This window comes from Nannospalax galili, unplaced genomic scaffold, assembly GCF_000622305.1.
Source record: "Nannospalax galili isolate Female #2095 unplaced genomic scaffold, S.galili_v1.0 scaffold768, whole genome shotgun sequence".
Lineage (NCBI taxonomy): Eukaryota > Metazoa > Chordata > Mammalia > Rodentia > Spalacidae > Nannospalax > Nannospalax galili.
In genome coordinates, this window is record NW_008360317.1 from 5,285,753 (window position 1) to 5,310,864 (window position 25,112).

The 25,112-nt window shown below is 44.3% G+C and overlaps 1 long non-coding RNA gene across 1 annotated transcript in view; it reads left to right on the plus strand.

The window, feature by feature from the left end:
- Nucleotides 1–8,795, plus strand: part of LOC115068744 — a 16,352-nt gene extending 7,557 nt beyond the window's left edge. The window contains exon 2 of the long non-coding RNA XR_003848084.1: nucleotides 8,631–8,795. This is a non-coding gene — a long non-coding RNA (uncharacterized LOC115068744). The remainder of the gene's footprint in view (nucleotides 1–8,630) is intronic.
- Nucleotides 8,796–25,112: the final 16,317 nt, after the last annotated feature.

Genomic DNA, 25,112 nt, shown 5'->3' on the forward strand with positions numbered 1-25,112 from the left:
TCTGTAGTGAAATGCTTCCTCTAATCATGTAGTTGCTAAAAATTAAAAAAAAATGATTAAAAAATAATAATTAGTAGATGTGAAAAACATTACCATTGAAATCTACCTGATGACTTTATATCCATGCTCAGATGCCTAGGAACTTAGAAAATAACCGACTGTGACTAGTAATAATCAGATAAATAGAGATTAGAAACACATATACATCTTAGTGTCAATTGTATTAAAATATTTTTTTCTGTATGAAATTGTGTATTTTAATAATGAAATGGAGATCTTTTTTAAAGGTTAACACCTCATTTAATTTTATGTCTTATAGGGTTTATACTGAGTACAATATTGTATAGCTGTAACAATTCAACTATAAACCTAAAAGTTTACAGCCAATTTTGAAAAAGATGCATCTTGGCTCAGAAAGTTGTTATTGAATATATCAATGCTATTGTAATGAAATGCTTCTTCTAAGTATGTGATTATTAAATAAATAATTAACTGGAAAAAATTTTTATCATTTTTATTTTATGAGTGTATTGCCTGCATGTAAGTATATAGGTGCACCCTTGTCATGCTATGCCTGCAGAGGTTAGAAGAAGGCGTCAGATTCCCTGGAATGGGAGTTACAGATAGCTACCATAGGAGATCTAGGAATCGAGCCCAGGTCCTCTGCAAGAGCAGCCAGTGATCTTTAAACTGCTGAGCCAACTCTCTGGCCCCCAGACCTGCAATTTCTTAAAACATGAATGCAGCATAAATTTTAGTTTTTGCAAGTGGGGCTGACTTTGCCTTGTTTGCAAGTTTCTGTTAGGAACACCCCCACCCCCACCCCCTGCCCTGCCCCACCGAACTTCCTTACCTCCTCAGTGCCTGTTAAAGTGATCAGGGAATGAAGCGCAATTTGAGAGTCCCACTTCTCTCCCATTGAATGGCAATGGTGGCTGAGCCCTCATCAATTCCACATCTCACCCTCCCCAGGCCTCCCTGTAGATGACTTCTTAAATATGCTACTGGCCTTCACCTTTATGTCTCACCCAGCAGAAAGGCTCACCTCCTTGAATCGCTTGCACAGCTTGTCAGGACAGTGTTTGGGATTTGGAAAGACTTGCAAGCATGATGTTTGGGGGAAGGAGGCTGTGAGCCCAGACACTCTGTAAATGCGCTAATTAGCTGAGTGGAAAGATCCCAAGAGCAGGCAGCAACATCTCCCATCCCAGAGGAGATAGCTCACCTGATACCACCTGAATCCTGCCTCGCCAAGATTCTGGCCCAGGACAAAACTATGGGCAAGGCTAAGTAAGGCACAGCACTGGTTCCCAGCTCAGGGTTTTTCAGCCTCAACTTTACTGACATTTGGGACCCTTCTGGGGGTAGACGGAGGAGTATTGTAGGCCAATTAGCCTCTCGCTCCTGCCTAGTAATTTACCCTCCTACCCAAGCTGTGATAAGCAAAAATATCTTCAGGGTGGGGGTGTGGCTCAAGGTGGAGAGAGCTTGCCTAGTATGTTCAAGACCCTGGATTCCAAATCCAGCTCAGCAAAAATCAATACAGTACAACCCCAAACTTCAGATATTGCCCAATGCCACAACTGTGCACACGTGTGCAAAACTGCCCTTAGTTGAGAACCACTGCTTAAATATGGGAATGACTTACAATCTGGACAGAATCTGGACTAACATTTACTTAATCTTGCACCGAAAAGCTACTGTTTATAATGGAAACAAGCTCACTGAGCCATATGGTCTTGTGACCTGGGCATCTGACCTTGATCCCTCTTGGACCCCATTTTGCCCTCCACCCAAGATAGTGAATAAATGTGGGTGTGCTTTAATCAGCATATCAAAGTGCTGAAAGCAGCATATTAATATGTGTATCCGCATTGAAGAGAGAATAATTGAGGAATACGCTTGACATTGTGTATGAAGTATGTTAGACCTAGGATTAAAGGGCAAGATTCTCTGGTAAGATAAGGGTGAATCCAAGCTTGCAGTTTCCCAATTGATGCTAGAGATACTGTTTGAATAAAAGTACAAGTGAGGCCTGGTTTGGGTGCACAGTTCCATGGGAGATCTGAAGGAACAAATTCTCAGAGTTCAGGTCCCCTCTTGGCTTTTAAAACTAACGCTTAGAGTCAGGCTCAGTAAGCCACACTTGAACTCTATAAGCACATTCTACCACCATCACACCCACTTCTGTGGTTCCTTCAGACACATAGGAAGGAGGCAGAGTGGCCTTTCACTCCTCAAGGTGGTGACCCAGCAGAGGGAGTGTGCCTGCCCCAGCTAGACTCTGGGCTCCTGGTGGTCCTCTTGGTTGAGGGAGTAGTAAGGGAAGAGATGATGCCTGTGAAGGTGGCAGTGCCCTCATGTCTCTGCAGCAAAGGCATCTGAGGTGTTACCTGGAAAGTTAAGCTTCCAGCCTAATAAGCTCTGGGACCTTGGACAAGTCACTTTACCCGTTCTTCAGTTCCCTTGTTTGTAACATAGAGTAATAACATCTGTAGAAGTGTTCTGAGGACGACGTTCAGGACCAATGCAACTCATTTTCAAAACCTTTGGACAAAACTTTGATATTTTTATGAAATAGAGAAGTCGAGTTCTACCCAAACTCTCCAGATAACTGTGTCACCCCTCCCTTGTTTTATTAATCTGGAAATAGTGTACTAAATATCACCTTTATTTAGGTTTTGTGGACTGTTTTGTTTCTTGAGACAGGATCTCATGTAGCCCAGGCTGGCCTCAAACTCTCATGTAGACGAGGGTGGTTTTGAACTCTTCCTGCTTCCACCTCTTGAGTGCTGGGATTACAGGTCTGTACTACCATACCTGGTCCTTTGTTTTGTATATTTTTTGAGATAGGGTCTTACACTGTAGCCCAGACTGGTGTGGAACTTACAATGTAGCCAAATCTGGCCTTGAATTCACAGTGATCCTCCTGCCTCAGCCTCCCCAAGTGCTGGTGGATTACAAGAGTAAACCATCATGACTGGTAAACATCAATTTTAGTATTTGTGTGTGTGTGTGTGTGTGTGTGTGTGTGTGTGTGCTGCTGGAGCTGGAACCCAGGGCCTTGTGGATAAATTGGTAAGTGTTCTACCACTGAGCCACACCTAGTGTTCTCTATTGCAAAAGAGAGATTTCTGGGATTTCTTCTGGGAAGAAGAAATCCCTTCTTAAGAAAGTTCATAGTGGGAGGAAGGGGAAAGTCAGTCTCTATGGGATCAAGGCCAGCCTGATCTACATAGCGAGTTCCAGGCCAGCTTGTGCTACAGAGAGACTCTGTCAAAAAGACCAAAAAAAAAAAAAAAAAAAAAAAAAAAAAAAAAAAAAAAAACCATAGCTATTTACAAAGCTACACTGAGATTGCTCTGCCCGTAGCATCAGGGCCTCAGCCACGGGCCCCTGGATCCAGTGTGCTTGCTCTCTGAGTACTGAGTGCTATGTTTTACACGTTTTTAACACCATTACATCCATGAAAGGGTTTTCTAATGCATTCAGTTGTTCTGTCCCTTTTTTTTTTTCTTAAGACAGGTTCTTACTATGCATCCCAGGCTAGCCTCCAACTTTGGGGGTTTCTCTACCTCAGCCCCTCCAGAGTGCTGAGATTACAGGCATGTGCCACCACTATGAACTTTGATAGGCAATTTTATTATTATCATTTTAGATTTTTTTTGAGTTTTTGAGGTCCAGGGGACCATAAAGTTATTGAAGTACCTCCCAAGTGGTGAGATAAGAGATAATTTTTAAAAAAGAAAGAAAAGAAGGAAGAGAGGGAGGGAGAGAAAACAGAACAAACACTGAATGCTGACCCTGCTATAAATCCTTTGGCAGAACACTTCTACTGGACAGAAAAGCTGCCTTTGGTATGTTGACAGTGACCAGCTGGAGATAGGAAAAGAAATGACTAAATCATTCTTGCCTTTCAGGAGGTTCAGGGCAGGTCTGCTTGAATCTGCCTGACTTCAAAGCACAGGGTGTGGTGGATGTGATCTGCTATAGAGAGCCCGGCTACACTGCGGACACCACTTCCTGCAATATGATGTTTTCCTTAAAATTTTTTATTACATTTATTTATTTATGTATGTGTGTGGTATAGGAGAGTGTACATGCCATGGACAGCTTTGTGGAGTGGTTTCCTTCCTTCCACTATGTGGGCTCTGAGGATTGAATTCAACTCTTTTGTCTTGGGGGCAAGCACTTTTACCTACTGAGCCATCTCAACAGGCCCTGGGAGTTTCTTTTTTTAATTTTATTTATTATTTTTATGAGTGTATTGCCTGCATGTAGGTGGGTGTACTCCTGTCATGCAGTGCCAACAGAGATGTCGGATCCCCTGGAACTAGAGCTACAGATGGTTATTAGCTGCCATGTGGGTGCTGGAATTTGAACCCAGGGTCCTCTGCAAGAGCAGTCGGTGCTCTTAACCACTGAGCCATCTCTCCAGCCCCTACCCTGGAATTTTCAATGTACAAAAATAGAGATTTGTTGTGGGGAGGGGTGCGGAATCTACCCGTGAGCCCATGTACTAGTTCAGAGCAGCAGCCTCGGCTTTCCTGTGCTCCTGTCTTGTGGACGCGGATCTGAGAGCTGCAGGCTTCACCCCCTCCTAGGTAACTGGGATGACAAACAGTGCACTAAGCACCACCTGGCAGGACTTAACCTGCTTTGGAGCAGAGCGGAGGTGTTCCTGCATGAACAGTCTTGCTGTACCCGGCAGCTACCTAGTTATTTCCCCAAAGATGTAACATGGGAGGCTCAGATTTGTAAACACGGGGATCATTTTTAAAATTCCAAGGGCATGAACAGATGGTGTGGTTCCAGCCTAGACTGTATCATTCCAGAATCTTTGAGAGACAATAAAAAAGTGACTTCCTGAAAGTTACTCAAGAAATACCCAGGGCTCAGAGCCCTACAGCAGGAGTCAGAAACCGCTGAGGACAGCACAGGAAAGGTCAACCCTGTGTGCCTCGCTTCCTTTTCCTCTTCCTTACTCTGACTAACAACATCCAAAGTCTTGGAATTCTAGCCAAATCTATTAGCCAAGGGAGAAGAATGAATGAGCTGGCCCAGCAACAAAGCTGTTGTGCTCTGGGGCAAGCTATAAACCTATAGCAGCTGGGTGTGGTGGCACAGGCCTTTGATCCCATCACTGGGGAGGCAGAGGCAGGCAGATCTCTGTGAGTTCAATCCTGCCTGGTCTCCATAGAGAGTTCCAGGTCAGGTGGGGCTGCAGGGAGACCCTGTCTCAAAAAGCCCACCCCCCTCTAAAAAAAGACTGAATTGTTACCAAAAATACCTTAGAGGTTTAGATGTAACAGGTCAGCTAGGTTGCAAGATGACTTATTTTAATATGCTAAGTACTGTTATAAAAAGGGTCTGGCACAGGCAAGGCAGGTGATCTACCACAGAGCCACTTCTCCAGTCCTTTTAAGTTTTTTTTTTGAAACTCTGTCTCAGAATACAGCCTAGGCTGGCCTAAAACTCACCACCTTCCCACCTTTGCCTCATGAATGTCATGTGCCTAAATATTTTTGTTGGTTTTGTTTGGTTCTGTTTGAGACAGGGTCTCCCGTAGTCCCAGCTGGCCTGGAACTTGCTTTGTAGACCAGGCTGGTCTTCATTTTAAAGAAATCTGCCCGCCTCTGCCTCCTGAATGCTGGGATTAAAGGTGAGTGCCACCATGTCCAGCCCATTCTAAAATGTTTATCTTGAAATAATATTTCACTCATAGAAAAGTAAAACCAGCATGTAAGATTTTCACACACTCCTCACTCAGCTTTCTCTAATGTTTACCTGTATAGATGTGACAGTGACCAAAATCAAGCCATTAACTTCAGAAAAATACTGTTATTCTAAGTACACATTGATTTGGAGTTGGCCAATTTTTCCACTAACATCTTTTATTTTTTCTTTGTGGTACTGGGATGGAACCCAAGGCCTTGCTCATGCTAGCTAGGCAGGCTTTCTAAGGCTGAGGATATACCAGCCCTGATGTCTTCCCTCAGTTCCAGGATCTAATCTGGGATGCCCCTAAGGCATTAGCTATTTATCATAGTCTCTTACAGTCAGTGACAGTTCCTTGACCTTTTCTCATTGTTTGTGATTTTGTTTTTGTTCATTATTTTGTGAGCTAACTTTCCAGTTGGGTTGGTTTGTTGATATCTGTTGAAAAAAATTTGTTTTGAGACAGGGTCTCCTTGTAGCACCAGCTAGTCTAGAATTTGCTGTGTAGACCAGGTTGGCCTTGATCTCACAGACGTCTGCCTGCCTGTGCCTCCCAAGTACTGGGATTGAAGGTATATACCATCACACCTAGTCAATCTTTGTTGAATTTTTAGCAAGGATACTGCATAAGTGGTATGCCCTTTCTGGTCTGGAGGAGTTTGTGATATCCATAATTTTTGTAACAGCTAATATTTACCTTGATCACTTGATTAAAGGGCTTGGACTTCCCCGTATTAAAGTTCTACTGTCCTCTTTTGAATTAATAACATCTAAGGGAGATACTGTTAGTCTGTGAGAATATCTTGTTTTCTCTTAAACCACTCCCAGTAACTGCAGACCTATGAGTGACTCTGGCTGGTAACAATTATTGCTGTGATGTTCTAATCATATTTTGGGGTTTTCTGTATTTCTTTTATACTCATTTATCAAAATACTTTTGTTGTTGTTGTTGGGTCTCATTATGTAGAACAGGCTGGCCTTGAACTCACAGGGATCCACCTGCCTCTGCTTCCCTAGTGCTGGATTAAAGGCATACAACACCATGCCCAGCCAACATTCTTCTGTGATGAGATGTCCTGTTTCCTTCATGTCTCTCCCATTTCTTTATCTATATATACAATGATTTAGTCTTATCAGGGTGGCCCCATGAGTGTTTATTTAATCCTATGGGCTGTCACATTGCCCCTGGATGTGGAAATGGCTCCCACTTAGGCCATTTCAAGTCCTTCAGGGTGGTCCTTGTGGCCTTTCAGGCTCTTGTCCCACTGGAGACCTTTCTTACTTGGCCATACCATGCACTTCTACTCCAGGCTTATCTGATTCCCCTGCTGCAGCTGGATCAACCATCTCTCCAAGGAGCCCTGGTCCTGTTAGTGGAGAACAGTGCTCAGAGAGCCACATCTCAGCACTGACTTTGCATTCCTCCTGGACTATCATTTCTTTTAGGTTCCTTCTTCAGACAGAACTAGGAAATGCAGTTATGTTCTGAGATCCTTGATGGATGCCTGGAAACAGAGATACCGATGACAAACTTTATAAATTAGACACACTATGAGGTTAACAACAATAACTATTAACAAAACACAACAATTGTAACAGTATTCTGTAAAAAAATGTTATACAAACAGCATCTTTGTTTCATGCTGACCTTGAACTTGTGATCCTCATGCTTCAGCCTTGAGTGCTGGGATAACAGGTACGTGCCACTGTGCCCAGAACTAAAAGCAAATGGTCTGCCACTCAGCTATATTCACATTTTCCCTGTTTGAAATATCTTTTTGTTTTTTTTTGTTTTGAGACAGGGTCTCTTTGTGTTGACCCTTGCTGCCCTGGAACTTGCTAGGTAACCAAACACAGTGACCTCCCTGCTTCTGCCTCCCAAGTTCTGGTTGGAAATATCTTTTTGTATAAGAGTAATTTTGAATTTGTAATTATATACATACATACATTTTAAAAATTATTTATTTATTTATTTATTTACGTGTGTGTGTGTGTGTGTGTGTGTGTGCGTGTGTGTGTATCTGGAAGCCAGAGGACAACTTCACTGCTTGGGTCCCAGAGATTGAACTGGTGTCATCAGGCTTGGAGGCAAGAAAAGATAAACTGCAGAGAAGGGGTAGATTACTGAAATTCTTAGGATTTTGAGAATTCAATGAGATAAAAAAGATATAACCATATAAATATATATAAACACACATGTATAGGGTCTCCCTGTAGCCCCAACTGGCCTGGAATTCACTATATAGACTAGGCTGGCCATGAAATTACAGAGATCTGCCTGCCTCTACCTCCCAAGTGCTGGGATTAAAGATATGATTTTTAAAGTGATTCAGTTAAAATGAGGTCTTGATGATGGACCTTAATCCAAAATGAGTTAACATGGGGATGTGACTCAGTGGTAGATGGCTTGCCCATCACGCACAAGACCCTGGTTTAATCCCTCATACTGTAAAAACAAATGAATTAACTATAACAAGCCCTCCCCAACAAAAACCTAGACAAAACAACCCCTCCCCCAATGTCTTCTGTCCTGTTATGATTGAATATGAAACATACTCGATAGGCTTATATGTGAGAACTCTTTGGGTCCAGCTGGTTTCCTATTTGGGGAAGTAGTGGAAACTTTAGCAGGTGGGACCTAGGTCACTCTGGGTGTCTTTGAAGGTGATGCCTGGCTCCTTTGTCTCTGTTGCGGTCTCTTTCTCTCTACTTCCTATCTTCAGTGACTCAAGCAAGCTCCTCCACCACACTCTTCTGCCCTTGTGATACTCTGCTCATGCACATGGGAGAAAGCCACTCTGGACTGAGCCCACTGCGACCACAAGCCAAAATAAATCTTTGCTCCTTTAAGTTGTTTAGGTCAGGTGCTTTGCCGCAGCAGTTCAAAAGCTAACTAACACATGTCCTTGTAGGGAGAGGAGATTGGCATTGGAGGAGGACCATGTGATGACACAGTGAGAAGGCAGCCATCTACAAGTCCAGGAGAGAGGCCTAAGAAGGAACAATCTTGCTGACACCCTGATCATGGACTTTTGGACTCACAATGGAGAGAAAATAAATTGCTGTTGTTTAAGCTACTCAGACTGTGGTATTTTGTATGGAAGTCCTAATGCAACACAGTTTAATCATAGTTTCCTCTGTGGTTTTAATGAATTCACAAAGATTTTGGGGCACCTAAAGTTAGTGAGCAAATTGAGTATATTAAAAAATTTACATTTATTCACTTTATGTGTATGGCATGTGCACATGCCATGGGGTGTGTATGTGAAGGTGTATATCAGCTTGCCAGAGCTGATTCTCCAAATGTACCATGCAAGTTCTTGCTATGTAGCTCAGGTTGGCCTTGAACTTGTGATCTTCCTGGCTCAGGCCCTGGAATACTGGGAGTACAGGCATGTGCCAGGCTTTTTAAAAAAAATAATGAATTAATTTACTTTTATGAATGTTTCACCTTCATGCATGTAAGTGCACTCGTGCATGCAATGCCCATGAAGGCCAGAAGAAGGTGTCAGATCCCCCAGAACTAAGTTACAGACAATTGTTAGCTGCCTTGTGGCTGCTGAGGACTGAATCCAGGTCCTCTGGAAGAGTAGCCTGTGCTCTTAACCACTGAGCCTTCTCTCCAGCCCCTTATCGTCATCTTTTAAATATACTCCTTTAAATTTCTATGTGTATACTATGATATTTAACAGAATATAACATCTTGAAATAAATATATTTATGTTGCTTAACAGCTTTTCAGTCAGTGAGCAGTTGCATGTATGATGTTGGTTCCTAAGATTCTAATGGAGCTGAAAAATTCTTCCCACACAGTGATAGAGTAGCAGGCATAGCCTCACAGAGTAACACATAACTTAAGTAGTCACCAAGATGTTGATGTAAACAAACCTGTCATCCTGCCAGGCACATAAAAACACAGCATGTACAGTTCTATACTCTAAAAAGTGCTTGATAATTATAGTGGTTATTAGCGTATGTATTTATTACATTATACTTTTAATATTTTTTGGTTTGGGGAAATAGACACAAGGTTTTATGCATGTTAAGCCTATGCTCTAAACTGAGCTATACCTTAGCTTTATTGTTATTTTAGAGAGTGTTTCTACTAAAAAGCAAATGTTTGATGTGAGCAGTACGCTACATATGTATTGGTTTCTTTTTTTTTTTTTTCTTTTGGTCTTTTTGAGACAGGGTCTCCCTGCAGCCCCAACTGTCCTGGAACTCACTATGTAGACCAGGCTGGCCTTGAACTCATGGGGATCCACCTGCCTCTGCCTCCAGAGTGCTGGGTTTAAAGTCTTGCGCCACCCCGCCCGGCTTTGACTTGGTTTCTTACTCCATCAAGAGGCTACATGGAGTGACTGACCTGGACCATCTGGGTCTGTGATGTTTGCATAGTAGCCAGGTTGACCACCAATGCCTCTCACAGTGTGTCCCCATGTTAACTATAGCTTGATGGAAACCATTGAAGGTTCATGTTCCAAGGATAGTTGAGAGATCATTCTGGACTGGGGAAAATCATTTCCAGCACAGCATGTTGTTTTGTCATTATGCGTTCCTGTGATCAACCTGAGGACAGGCTGTGATTGTCAGCAGCAAATTTCAGACAGACAGATTTACTCTTCCTGGCTTAGATATGCTGAGATATGGCTTAGGTTAGCAGAACTTCCTCAGCAGCAAATCTGCCCAAGGTTACCTCCTTCTGGGCCCTAGTCCCACCTGGCTTACCTAGGAGCTACGTTTGTGTGTTTCCCTCAGTGCCAGACCCACCTCCTTCCCCCTGCTTCTTCAGACACTGGAATCCAGGGTCACCCACTGCCTTGGTGTAAGAGGCTCCAAGATGGAATCTGTTCTTAGAAGGAAATCTGAGGTCCTACTGTGTATGAAGTAGAGAGGGGTTCAGGGGGAATCCTCATAAGAGCAGGCAGATCTCAGGACACCTTACAGTCAGCACATGGAAATGGTCCCTTCCTTCTCTTGCCCACCATCACACTGTAGGAAAGAATGTCCTTTAGGTAGCTTCAAAGGGTGGCTTCAGGCTTCTGAGTGTGAGGCTGGCAGCATGGGCCAGGGATAAAGTGTGTGTGTGTGTGTGATTGCAGCTCAGGAAATGCTCCTTCCTGTCATAAACCCCAGCCTTCCTTAAGGCTACCACCACAGTCATCCATAGCTCTTGCAGACGTTGACAGGGTAAACTGTTCTAAAGTTTCGTTTTAGTGTCCAAGCTAAGCTTCTGAGCACACACTGAATGACACAGTGTTAAGATATGGAGATAGAAGGCAGATTATTTATTATTTGTTTATTTATTTACTTCAAGATAGGGTCTTACTATGTAGCCATGGTTAGCCTGGAACTTGCTGTGTAGACCAGGCTGGCCTCGAATGCAGAGATCTGCCTGCCTCTGTCTCTTGAGTACTGGGATTAAAGGAGTGCCCCACCATGTCTGGCACATGTGTTTGGATTTGAATCTTTTCTCTTTATTCACTGATTGGTTGATTTGGGGAACATCTCCTCCACCTCCTCCTCCTCCTCTTCTTCTTCCTCTTCCTCTTCCTTATCATCATCACCACCACCATCTTTTTTGATAGGTTCTCACCCTGTTGCCCAGGCTAACCTCAAAGTCATGATCCTCCTTCCTCCTAAATGCTAGGATTATAGGTGTGTGCCATCACTCTAGCAAAACGTTTTTAAAGATATAAATAAAAATAATTATGTGTCTCTGTGTCTGTGTACATGAATGTAATGTTGGAAGGGGTCAGAGATGTCTGATTCCCTGGAGCTGGAGTGACAGGTGATGTAGAAGCTTGAAATCAAACTCCAGTCCTCCGAAAGAGTAACAAGTGCTCCCATCCCCTGAGCCAGCTCTCCAGCCCCTACTGTAAACATTCTTTTTAACCTTCCCTGCCTCAGTTTCTTCATTAAAAAGAGAAAACGTGATGATTTGATTCAAAGTGTTTGATATCTACTCCCAGTGGCAGTGGCTGTTGATATTTATCAGGAAGATGGCTGCTGCTAGTGGCAGCCCTCATGGCTGACTTTGCGTATGGCCATAAACATCAGGGGCTCATCTCAGTCCTGTGAGATGCTGGGCGAGGGGAGACTAGACAGTGCTTGTAAACTGTACTCCTTTGCTCTCTCGGTTCCTTTCTGGAATGGGGCAGAGTATAAGAAATCGTTTTGTGAGTTAGGTATTTATTTAGCAAGCATATTTTGGATATTGGAGGTACAGAAATGGGCAACAGTGCTTGCTTTCAAAGGTCTTCTGGTCAAGAGCATGAGGCAGATAGGCGCACATCTAGTCACAGCTCAGTGTTCCAGGTTGTAGGTTGTATTCATGAAGCAGAGCCAGGAAGGGGTAGTTGAAGCCAGTGTGAAAGTCTTCAAAGGTGGGGAATGAATGAAGGTTATGAGTGAATTCCAAAGTTGTTCAACAGAGCGCAGGGCTGTCTGAGTGAGAGGCTGGGGTACACTGACTTCTGAGTTTCCAGCTTATGTGGCTGGGTGGATGGTCATATTTTCAGTCATGCTTGCTTTGAACATCACGACACAAACATGTATTCTTAACTGGGACAGTTTTACAACCCGTGTATTTAATTGTGCTTTTTTTTTTTTCTTTTGAGGCAGGTTCTCCCTGTAGTCCCAGCTGGCCTGGAACTTGCTATGTAGACCAGGCTGGCCTTGAACTCATTGAGATCTGCCTGCCTCTGCCTCCCAACTGCTGGGATTAAAGGCGTGTGCCACCAGGCCTGGCCCCCATCTTAATTTTAAAAAAATAAATTCTGTCCGACAACCAGGAGGAAGGACAACGAAGACAAGAACAAGAACAGAAGTCTTCACCTCCTTTTCTTTCTAATTAAAAAAACTTTGTTTCTCTAATAGGCCGTTTGAGTTCACTTATTTGCTGTCAAATCATGACAGCCTGCTGGAGATTGGAAGATCATGGGTGTGAGAGCCTGGGAAGGGAAAGTGTTCAGTACCTCTGGCTCAGCCACACTGCCAGGCTTAAGAAATATTTAGTACAGTAATTTTATGCAAGAAGTTCAAAGATGAGCAAGAAATGTGTTATAAAGGTCTTCTGAGGACCGGTGAGATGGCTCATCTGGTCAAGGTATTTGCTTGAAGACCTGAGTTTGATTCTTGGAACCCACACAATAGAGAGAACTGACTCCCACAAGTTGTCCTCTGACCTCCACACATACTGTGGTGCATGCATACATCCCCTAACAAAATAAATGTAAAAAAAAGGGGGATGGTGTTCTGAGCAATTCTTGCTCCCTTAACCGCCACATAGACCAGAAACCCTCATGGCTAACACATTTATAGAAACAAAATAGGGAACAAAACATTCCAGTTGTATTTTTCTCAAATTTGAGTAAACTGTAGTGAAGCGATTTTCTGAGTTTGAAAGTTTTTCCTTCCAGTTAAGATGAATGCAGAACCAGATGTGGTAATACATTGCTTTAATCCTAGCACCCAGGAGGTTTGCAAGTTCAAGGCTAGTCTGGGTTACATATTGAGACTGTCTCAAAATAGAGGTTAAAAAGAAAGTTGCATTAGAGACTAATTACAAAGAACCCAGATGCATTAAAACTCTACAGCAATGTGTTTTGGAGAGTCAGTAGATTCATATTGGAAGAACAGGCCTTTGCTGAGGCTGAGGTTGCTGACTTAGGTGTCTTTTATGTTACTGAGCACAGAGATGTCGAGTTGCAGAGCACATCTGCTTATCATTGTGTACCTGCGTGTCTTACACCATAGACTGAAATCTCAAAAAAGCCCTGCTTAGCAGGTGTGATGTTTGTGCTACAAATGCACTGGCCTGCTGTGGATTGCTGTGTGGAGTTCTTTCCTTCAAGCACATCTTTCTGTATAATGCTCTCTTCCTAAAAGTAAACAAGCTCTGATATTGGATTCCGGATATGTCATTAAGTCTTTCCAAACACAAATACATCCACTGTGCTTTAAAGTAATGGTCCACACAGCTTCTCCGTGTAGTTGTCAATACAAGCAGATATGAGGTCTAAGAAGCATTAATGAAGCTGCTATCCCCAAACAGAGCGTTAGACTTGAACCTGCTAGCCCGCAGCACAGCATGCACTGAGAGAACTGAATGCTTGGTTAACCAGCAACCACATAGAGCAGCCGGGCAAAGGTGTGGCTCAGCGCTTTGCGGTGTCCTTGGAACCCCACAGCTGGAGGATTAGAAGTTGTTTGCTCACCCTGTGCAAAACAAGAGGTGTAAAGGAAGTTCAACAGCAACCGAAAGATGACTCGTGATTTGTAACTGACTGACTATGCTTGATGAGCCCGAGTTTATAACTTTTCAGAGCCAAATGCAAAGGTCTCAGAGCCCCACTAAAGCATCCACCTGCCACATTACACCTTAGCATGCTGTTTGGCACCAGGAAACCTAAACAAAGCAAACTTTACCCGGCAAAGCTTTTTCTGGCACTGAAAGAGTCATGGCTGAGGCACTCTAAAGGGCTGCAGCCCATACGTGAGTTTCTCATGGCTGGTTCCTGGCCTGTAACTGCAGAAGTGTAACCCGGCAGTTATGCCACATGGCCAAGAAAACTGCTAAGCACCAACGTGCTTCCTGCCACACAGCCTTTTGCAGCCTTTTGCACACCAGTGCTCACCCACAGTATCCTTCCCTGCAGGGACCATTCTCTGAAATTCCCAGGGCAAGAAAGAGGTGCATGCTGACACCACACAGTGGAAGCTTGGCACCCTGAGGCCTTGCTCTTTGGCCATGTGTCCTTAAAGGAGTGGCTGGGCCAGGTGTTAACTGGCCACAGTTTGTGTTTGTTTTGATTTTTGTGAAAGGGCTATTTTTAAGTGTGAGACACTTCCTATCTTTGAGTTAGTTCAGAGCACATTTCCTACCAACAATGCAGACAGCATCTATACAAGAATGCAGAGCATCTTGCTTAGCAGTCTGCAAGTACTGTACTGTGGATGACAGTGTGATGGTGGTCTTACAGGAAGGCCGGCGTTTATGACAAGAGGATTTCCTGAGCTCTCTTCACATCTGCTCCTTGGGAATGAAGGCTTGGCTTCTGGGGGAAGGGATGGATTTGGGTTATGCAAGGCCCATGGACGTGTAAGATGGAGGGCTTTAGAGCTGGCTGTTTCTATTTTTTAAATTTTTTTTTCTCTCTACCTCCAATTTCCTGTTGTAAAGCAGTTCCCAGTGAGGGGAAAAAGCTAGTACACAGAAACACTGATGGCTCTTCCAGGTGCTACCTTGTTCCTTCCCAGTGCTCGTTCTTTAACCCATTGACGCCCTAGAGCAAGGCTGTAAGCCAGGTAGTCACCCTATTTTACAGAGGGAAAACTGAGGCCCAGAAAAGAAATTTGCCCAAGATCACATGCCTGCTAAGTGGCACACCTGGGATTATACCTCCGTGATTACTCAAGATGATAAATTACCTCCTGAGGGACAGTTTGACAGAGGCACCCAATTGGGAAGTACTCAGGTTATATCAGAATACACAGTGTCCAGGCCAGAAACCATGGAATTTGTCAACTGTGCCAGCTATGCTGATATACAGGTAGCCCTTTGAGGGCCTGATAGTACAGCTGTGCCTTGGTATCTGTGGCCGCCAAGGGGGCTGGGGGGGAATCCTTCCAGGTCCCTGTGGGTAGCAGAATCTGCAGGTGTCCATGCCTCTTTTGTAGGATGGTGTAGTATTTGAATAGAACTAAGAACATCCTCCTGTACACTTCAGTCATCCCTGGGTGACATTTTTCTTTGTGTTGAGATAAGATCTTGTTATGTTGCTTAGGCTGGCCTTAACTTACAGTTCTCCTGCCTCAGCTTCCCAAGTGCAGAGATTACAGGTGCACAGGACCACATTCTACTCCGGAGATGACTTTTCAGTCTTAACACAATGTAAATGCTGCCTAAGTAGCTTCTATACTACACTTTTTAGGCCACAATGACAAACAAGGTGCTGTGCACATTTAGTGCAGATATAGTTTTCTTCCTGAATATTTAAAATTTGTGGCTGGTTGAATCCACAGATGTGGAACCACTGGATAGGGAGGGTCAACTATCACTGTGCATTTGTCAAAGGCTCCTTTTATAAGTGTGGCCACAGGAGACTGAGCAACCAGAATTCTTAGTGTGTGTCAAGCCAGGAGCCAGGGTGGGATGGTGAGATGCCACCAGGTTGCTGCTAAGTTGGGCTAATCCAATGGTGGATGCTTGTGGTCAGGCAAGGGGGTGGGACACTGGGAGAACTGTGACAACATGTTGAGGTAGGGAGGAGGTGTAGGCTTGTTCATGTGTCTAGAGAGGTTGTTGAAGACCTCGGGTGACTTCACGTCCTGGGGGAGAGCTGGTAGACATGTTAGGTCTTACCAGTGTCTCAGGTCCATTTGCTTTCGGGACTGAAAAGAATAGCTAGGGCTGAATTTGAATAAACAATGTGTGTTCTCCCCATCCTCCAGACCCCTGTTATAGGAGGTATAGGGGATGCTTTCATAGTAGACAGGTAGAGAATGAGATACCATGTGCACATTTTCAGGTGGCAGTGGATTCAGACATTCCTCCTGAGGTTATAGACACCAATCCTCCAGTGATGGCGTTTGCTTTAGGTTTCCACCCTGCTTGTGACTCTCTTCTGTGACTGGCCAAGCACTGTTCTAGGGAATGGTGGTTCAAAGAGGGTAGAAAGTACCACCTGGAGCTCCCACTCCTTGGAAAAACCAAACACAGAAACAGATCACATATCAAAGCATGAGATGGTAAGGCACTTGCTGCCAAGCCTGATGACCTGAGTTCAATCCCTGCAAGTTGTTCTGCAATCTCCACATGCACTCATGGCATGAGTTCGCCCCCCAAATATGTAAATAAATGAATAAGTGAATGAATGAATGAATGAATGAATGAATCAAAGAGTAATTTGGTTGGCATGGCAGTACATGCCTGGGATCCCAGTGCCTGAGAGACAACGGCAGAACGATTATAAATTCGAGACCAAAAACACAACAAAACCAACAAATAAAAGAGTAATCCAGAGGCAATCACTGAAGATCATAGTCATAGGAACAGGGAAGGTCATCTCACCCTAGGAGAGAAGAGATGGGATCAGAGATGGTTGCGGACACCTGCTGGATGTCAGCCTTTAAGGCAACAGGAAGTGGAAGTATGACATAGGTGACAGGAAGACAAGAGATGGACAGTTGATGGGACCTAAGATTTCAGGCAAGGTGAGGTGGAGGAGTGTAGTGTGATCAGGCTTGGTATGATATATACAGGAACTAGGGCTTTACTGGCCATTAAGCAGTGAAAGTACCATGAGATGTCTGAGTTCCTTTGTAAATAGATCCCTTGATGGTAGGTAGCAGGGAGGATGAAACTCTTGAGGGAAAAGCTGAGCCAGAGAGACCTGCTGCAGTGAACCCAGAAGAGAGGCTGAGGGCTCCAGCTAGGACTGAGATCATAGGAAGCCACCTGTCTTAGTCTCTTTTGTGTTGCTATAACAGAATATCTGAAACTGGGCAACTGACAGAGAACTTTATTCTTCCTTCTTCTGGAGGCTGAAGAGGTTGAGGCACAGGCATTTGGTGGGGGCCTTCCTGCTGTATCACCCCGTAATGGAAGACAGAAAGGCAAGAAAGCATGAGAGAAGCAGCAACCAGAGGAGGATGGAGGCTTTTACAAGTCCACTCTTGTGATAATTAGCCCACTCCCAAGATTAATATTAATCTCTCCTGAGACAGGGCCCGTGTGATGATCAACTCCTGGTAGACTCCACCTCCCGACACTGCTGGCAATGGGGATCACATTTCCAACACACAAGCTTTGAGAGACACATTTAAATCATGGCATCAGAATTTATGCTTGACTGATTAAATTGTGAGGGTGTAGGGGCTACAGTGAGATTGCCAAGACACTTCACAGGTTTCTATCTTGGGTGCTAAGTGGGGAAGGGTGCTACTCACTGGGTTCAACATTTTGGGATTGAGGATACAGATGGATAGGAGGAACGACTTCTAATGTCCCACAGCATAGTAGAATGATCATAGTTTATAATTCAAATTGCTAGTAGAGAGAATTTTAAATGTTTGCAACACAAAAAAATGGTAAATGTCTGTTGTGACGGATATGCTAATTACCCTGATTCAATCATTACACAATATAAATATGTATCGAAATACCATATTGTATTCCAGGAATGCGTGCAACTGGTATATGTCAGTTAAAAAAAAATTCTAAGTCCATGTGTATAGCTAAAGGCTGCATAACAAGAAACAGTGCCAGTCAGATGATACCTTCCTTTGAGTTTTTGGCCAGGGTGGTCCAAGAGACTCCCAAAATTATTCAGGCTATTGCCACAGCCCTTGATGGTCTCCCAGAACTTGAAGGTAAGACCCTACTGCAGAAGACAGAACATACATTGAACACAGGATTTGGAGAAATAGAGCTGTAACTGACCTGGAAGCCACTTCCCCTGAAGGTGAGCTCTCATAGCTTTGGAGAACGCTATGAAGGTGCCAAGGGAAAACATTAACAGATGATCCAGCACCAGCTTCAAGACCAAAGAACCACATCAATGACCAGCACAGCATATTCTATAGGTGCCGTAGTGGCACTTTTGTCTTGGGGGCAATCAACAGCTACCTAATTTGATTAAAAGCCCACTCAAAGGGACGAAACTCAAGTGTGGTACTGTAACATAACCTAATACACACGGCTGGATTGGTCATAGATCTTAGAGAAAAGCCCACAACTCTCACATCACTAGACTAATGTGATTTCTTACTATGTGCAAAACATGTATCCTTATCTTTACAGACAAATATCCAGTCACCACTCATCAAAGAAGCTCATTTTGCAGCAGTCAGAGACTAATACCAAGTACCACAACTGGTCACACATGTCATTGTCTATGAATTGCCCAGGCCTAAGGGACACATCTGCAATGCAACCTCTATACCTAAGGCTCATGGAACATAGAACAGGGATATAGAAGAGGACACTAAGGAATCAGTTCTCAATAATGAAGCTCCTCATGCAGCAGAGGGCCAGGAACACAAAAGGTCACAAATGGCCAAAGTGTAGAGATCAAGAGTCTGCTAAATAATGGTCTTTGGACAGGACCCCTTTATTAAACTTCACCCACCCAAGGCTCAGGGACCATTGAGGAAGAGGGGGCAGAGAGATTGTAGGAGTCAGGGAGGATGGGCATGACCGTAGGGAAAGAGTCATACAAGCTCCTGGGAACCTGCTCATATGATTCTATGGCATAGGTGTCAGCATACACAAGTCCCATGCAAGCTCAGGCAGACAGTAACCCAGCATAGAACTGGGAAAATGAAAAGCAGACCCCAATCTTATCTAAAGGATCTTATCTAAAGGAATGTTGGCACCTGATTGCTTCTAGATGAAGAGGAGCTGATCTCCCTAAAACAAGGGACTCTAGATAGGCTGACTAGACTCAGCGGATGGACTTGCACTAGAGAACGACTGGGGAGCACTGACAACACAGTGGGAAGTAACAGGGATGACAGAGTATATGGGCTCTAGTGTGTGTGGGGGAGGCTATGGGAGGGTGCCATTTGGAATAGGGGTATAAAGATGATTAAGATTGTTTGGGGTGTTCTGTATGAAATACACACACACACAAATCAATTAAAAATGTAAAAAAGAAATAATTCTAAGAGCTGGATGTAGTGGCTCACACCTGTAATCCCTGCACTTGGCAGCCAAGGCAAGAGGACCATTGTGAGTTCAAGGCCATATGGTGAGTTCCAGGCCTCCCTGGTCTATAGCGTGAGACCCTGTCTTTGAATGAATGAATGAATGAATGAATGAGTAAATAAATGGAGAGGGAGCTAGGTTAGTACAGGAGTTGGCTAAGTTGAAGTTCTGCTGAGTATTTAGGTGGGAGGTCCAGGAGACTGTTCCCAAGGCTTTGGAAATGATACCAGCATTTGAGGGAGAGGTTGACTTGGCTGCATAGTGAGCCTTGAGGGAGCAGCCTGCTGATGAAGTGAGGGGACTCTGTATTGCTGCAGCCTGAGCCTGCCTTCAGCTTGAGGCACAAGGCTTCTGGTACTCAGCTGGCTCCAGTAAGCAGAGGTTCGGGAGCCTAGACTGGTGTTGTAGGAGACCAGCAGCTCTTACTCAACCCCTGGGACATTGTGTCCACAGTGCCAGTTCTGTTCTAGAAGACGGGCTTGAGGAGACAGGAGACACAGCCTTCTGCTGTCCACAGGAGTTCTTATCTAAACTGTGGTGAGAGATTCATTAAAGGCTTCATTCCTTGATGTCCCAGCTGTCATTCTTGTTACTCCTTTTCAAATGTGCATGCCCTCTTCCTCCTGGTTTTGAGATTGCCATGAGCACAGACTTGGGTCAGGCCTGGGAGTTATTCCCAGGAGGCAGCAGTACAAGTCGGTTTGGAAAAGCCACAAAGATTCTGACAATCCTCAGCTGGTGGGGAACCACTACTGATGATGGAGAAAGGCTGGACCCTCCTTAAAATTGAACCATTTCCATCACTAACACCCTACTATCCCTCCCTGTGGAATGTCTATGTTTTCATCCTCTTTTCCCTTTACTGCAGCTAAATAATTCTATAACTGTCCCTCACTCACATGGCTTATTAAGAGGACACAGGACAAGACCTAAAGCTGTGGGACTCTTTGGAGAACACCGTGAAATATTGAAGTATTTATGTCTATTAAATGATCTAAGAACAACTTTACAGGGAGAAGTTCTGACTCTAATATATGTATGCAATTTTAAGTTCCAACTAGCCATGAAAGAAAAATCAAGCTGTCTCACGAAGTCACATTAATAATTTCTGTGTTCCTGTTAGTATTTGTGAGTTATCTTCATGTATGTCTTACTGTATTTGTGTTCACTGGCAGATGACAGGAGCAGGTGAGAACATTTTGAATGGAATCTACTGGTTGAGATGAATTTTGGATGAATGTAACATCATCACCCTGAGAAGTGGTAACAACTGCAGTGATTTCATTTTACCCATGGAACCCCCAAGTCCAGCTTGTAAATTCCTATGACGTAGATTCAGGAATGTAGTTTGAGAACGACTGTGTGAGGATCGTGTTGCTTGGCTTCTTTAACTGTTAAAGATGAGTATCCTTTAAGGATGGGATGCACTGTGAGAAGAGTGTCATTAAGTGATGCCATCATGAAGCATCATAGGGTTTGTGCAGCGTGCAGCCCAGATAGTGCTATTTGAGTCATCTGTTGGACCTGGCTACCACCTGCACAGTGGACCCCAAATTGACTACTGCTGGGAGTTGTAATACAAGGGCAAGTCTTTGTTATCTAGACAGAAAAGGTACAATGGAAATACAAGCTGGGTGACAGGACTTTCTCAGCTTCATCACAATCTTCTGATTGAAATGTCTTTATGTGGTGTATGACTGCACATATTCCCAGCCCAAGTAGAGGGAGAATTTTGTGGCAGATAAGAACTCCAGTTGTTCTGGTTTGTTTCTTCATTGCTGTGACAAAATACTCCGACTGCTACCAACTTGGGGAGTTCATCAGGGAGCCCACGGTAGGAACTCAGGGCAGGAACCTGGAAGCAGGAGCTGGAGCACAGGCCACGGAGGAATGCTGCTTACTGGCTTGCTCCCCTGGCCCCTGCTCAGCTTGCTTTCTTTTCCAACACAGGTCCACCTGTCCAGGGGTGGCACCCACCCACAGTGGGCTGAGCCCTCCCACATCACTCAACAATGAAAAAAATTCCCCACAGACATGGCCACAAGCCAGTCCAATGGAAGCAATTCCCCAATTGAGGCTCCTTCAACTCAGGTGTGTCAAGTTGACACGAAAGCTATCCAGCACACTAGTCTCTGTCTCTCTCTGTCTCTCTGTCTCTGTCTCTCTGTCTCTGTCTCTGTCTCTGTCTCTCTCTCTCTCTCTCTCTCTCTCTGTTTCTCTCTCTGTGTGTGTAGATCTGGGGAATTACTCTTTGGTTTCTTTCTGCTTTCTCCCTTCAACTCACATCAGAAAACAATCCTTCTAGGGTCAGTTTGTAGGCCACTTGTTTTATGTTTGTTTTTAAAAATATTTTATGTGTATGAATGTACTGCTTGCATGTGTGTAAGTGCACCTGTGTCATGCAATGCCCACAGAGATCAGAAAAGGGCATCAGATCACCTGGAACTGGAGTTATGGATGGTTGATAATCACCATGTGGGTAATGGGAATCAACTTGGGTCCTTTACAAGAACAGCCAGTGCTCTTAACCACTGAACCATCTCTCAGCTCTCTTGTTTTTTTTTTTTTTGTTTGTCTTTTTGAGACAGGGTCTTCTTGTAGTGGGGCTGGCCTGGAATTCACTATGTAGACCAGGCTGGCCTTGAATTTACAGAGATTCACCTGGCGCTGCCTCCCAAGTGCCGGGATTAAAGGCGTGTGCTACCACCCCAGCCCTTGTTTTGTTTTTGAGCAGCTGTGTGACCCTGGCAACTTAATCTGTCCGAGACTCAGTAACCACCTATGTAAAATGGGACTAATGATACCGCCTATTTCAAAACTAATCAAGACTGGCTTTGATATGTGGAAAGCTGTCCACACAGCTTAGATACGACAAGCCTAAACTACAAAATCTCCCAAGGTGAAGTCCTCTTTGAATCCCTCTGTAAAAGGAATGACATGAAAGAGACTGCAGAACAAGAAAGACAGGAAGTTTGGATAATTATTTGAACATTCACAGTCACCAGAAGGCTCAAAAAATGTAAAGCCAGCATGCCTTTAATCCCAGCACTTGGGAGGCAGAGGCAGGTGGATCTCTGTGAATTCCAGGCCAGCCTGGTCTCCATAGTGAATCCAGGGCAGCTGTGGCTACAGGGAGACTGTCTCAAAAAGATAACAAACAACAAACAAACAAAGCCAAAGCTCCGGCAAAAGAAATGGGCACAGCAGAAAACAAGCCTGGGAACGGTATGCTGAGAGCAAGGGGAGTTGAGACAGGCAAGGAAGGGGAGGTGGGTGAAGATTCAGGTCAAGTTCTCGGGGAAGGAGGAGTGTGCGCGCGCGCTACAGAGTGGGCAAGAGCATCGTGGGCAGCAAATGCCAGCTGTGGGGCTGAGCCGGTGCCGGCATGGTCATCAAAAAAGCCAGCGGACAAGCTTCTCCTGAGCCTGCACACTCCTCTGAACACTTTCTTCTCTCCTGGTTCTGTGGCTGGGGGGCACCGCGGCTTGAGGGGCACTGTAGCAAAGCCGCAGCGGCGGCTCCGTACCTTATGAATGAGCGCTTGCTCCTGGAGTTGGGCTTCGGTGCTGTTTCCCTCTCTCCTCTTCCTCTGGGGTTGTGGATGCTCAGCTGGGAGCAGGAAGTGAAGACACTCTTGGCTTTTCTGCAATTTGTCTTCTAAAAGAAAAACCAAACAAAGCCAAAAAGCGGATGCTCAGGGAGATTCTAGAAACTTAAAGTCTACCTATTTATGGAGACCAGAAAAGAAAGATGGAGAACTGTCAACACTGACTCTGGATTAAGACTTGTGGGAATTTGCCTCTTGTCTAGCTTATTTAAAAGCTGCGCTTCAAAGAGGCTTTGGAGCATTGTTTGATCTTAACCTGGAAACCTTGCAAACAGTCAACTGAGCAAAAACCTGTCTTCCGGAGAGTATGGGTAGAGGGGACAGGGTCACATCACCCTCCCTAGAGATCACCAGGGTGCCCCACTGGCTCCTGCCGCCTTTCTCTGTGCTCCCAGTGGGGAAATGGGGCGCTAAATAGAAGGTATTAAAGTTAGAAGGGTGCTGGAGCCAATCACAAAGGCAGACTCTCAAATCTGCCCTCCAGAGGCACCTGAGAAATCTGTAAAATCTGTACACCAGGGCTTTTCCCCTCCTGAAGAATCAGCTGTTAAACATTTATCAGCTGCTACTGTGTGTAAACAAGAGCCAAGAGGAACCAACTTTATTCCGGTAGACTGAACACAGAATTCAGGTGAAGCTGGCCAGATAGATACACAGATAAGATTGTCTTAATTGGCCTGCCCTTAATGAAAGCACATAGGAGGACAGCCTACAGTGACCCCACCAGGAGTTTTCTTTGACCCTGAGAAGTAATAGAATGGGCTTTTATCTTTTATTTTCTCCCCTCCCCTTAAAATGGATGCTTTCAGCTACAAAACATGCCTAATGGGTACAATAAGTCCACAAAAGAGAATTTTCTGATGGGAAAATTCTGGGCATTTCTGCAAACTGGTGGCCTCAATATACCTGAGTTGGTAGTTGGAGGTAAGCAAAAAGGTTCTAGAAGGCTAGGACTGAAGTTCTTTGTTAGTGACTTTTGCATTGCTGTGACCAAATATAGAAACAACCTGATAGAAACAATTTGAGAGAGAAAAAGTTTAGTTTTGCTCAGGGCTTCAGAGAGATTTCAGTCCACCATGTTTGGGGAAGCAAAGTGGAACATCTCTGTGGTGGTGGGAGCATATGGTGGCTGCTTGTTCACATAGTGGTAGGCAGGAATGGAGAATGTAGGTTGGAACCAGAGACTGGTATAACCTTCAAAGACCTGCATCTGGAAACTTACAGCAACTAGGCTCCATCTTCAAAAGCCTCCACAGCCTTGAAATAAACACCTCAAGCTGGAGACCAAACACTCACAATAGGAGCCTGTGGGGGATATTCTAGATTTAAATTCCAGCAGTGATTTGTGTGTTTTGCTTGCCTGTATGTAAGTGCACCACATGCACACAATACTATCAGAGGCCAGAAGAGGGCACCAGGTCCCTCTTAAACTGGAGTTACAGCAGATTGTGAACCACCACGTGGGTGCTGGGAACTGAAACCAGGTCCTCTGTAAGAGCAATCAGTGCTTCTAATTGCTGAGCCATCTCCCCAGCCCCCCTAACAGTGATTCTTTATTCTAAAGCTGAATTCTGCCCTTTCATTTCTCAACCTTTTAACATCTTTCCTTCTGAAACCTGCCTGCACATAGATATGTTCCTGAGGCTAGACAGTGGGAGATTTCATTGATTTTAGGGTTTTGGTTTTGAAATTGCTCTCCATAAATTCTGAATATTGCAAGCCTTGAGGTCCACTCAACAAGCTGAGCTACCATTTCAGAGTTTGGTGTCAGAAGACTGAGGTTCAAGGCAAAACTAACCTATGGTGCAGAAATCAGAGGGTGGTTGGGAGCTTTCTGAGTGCTGGGAATTGCTTTATCCTTCTGGGAAATGCTTGTGTAAGTACATGCAGGTGAGTGAGCATCTATAACTTGAAAATCTGAATTCTGAAGTGCTCCCAAATCAGAAACTTTTCGAGTTCATACATAATGTAACAAGTGGAAAAATTCCATACCCATGGCTGCAGGCAATACTTAGGCATGCTAAAAATATTGCATAAAATTATTTTAAGACAATGTATATAAGGTGTATAGGAAAC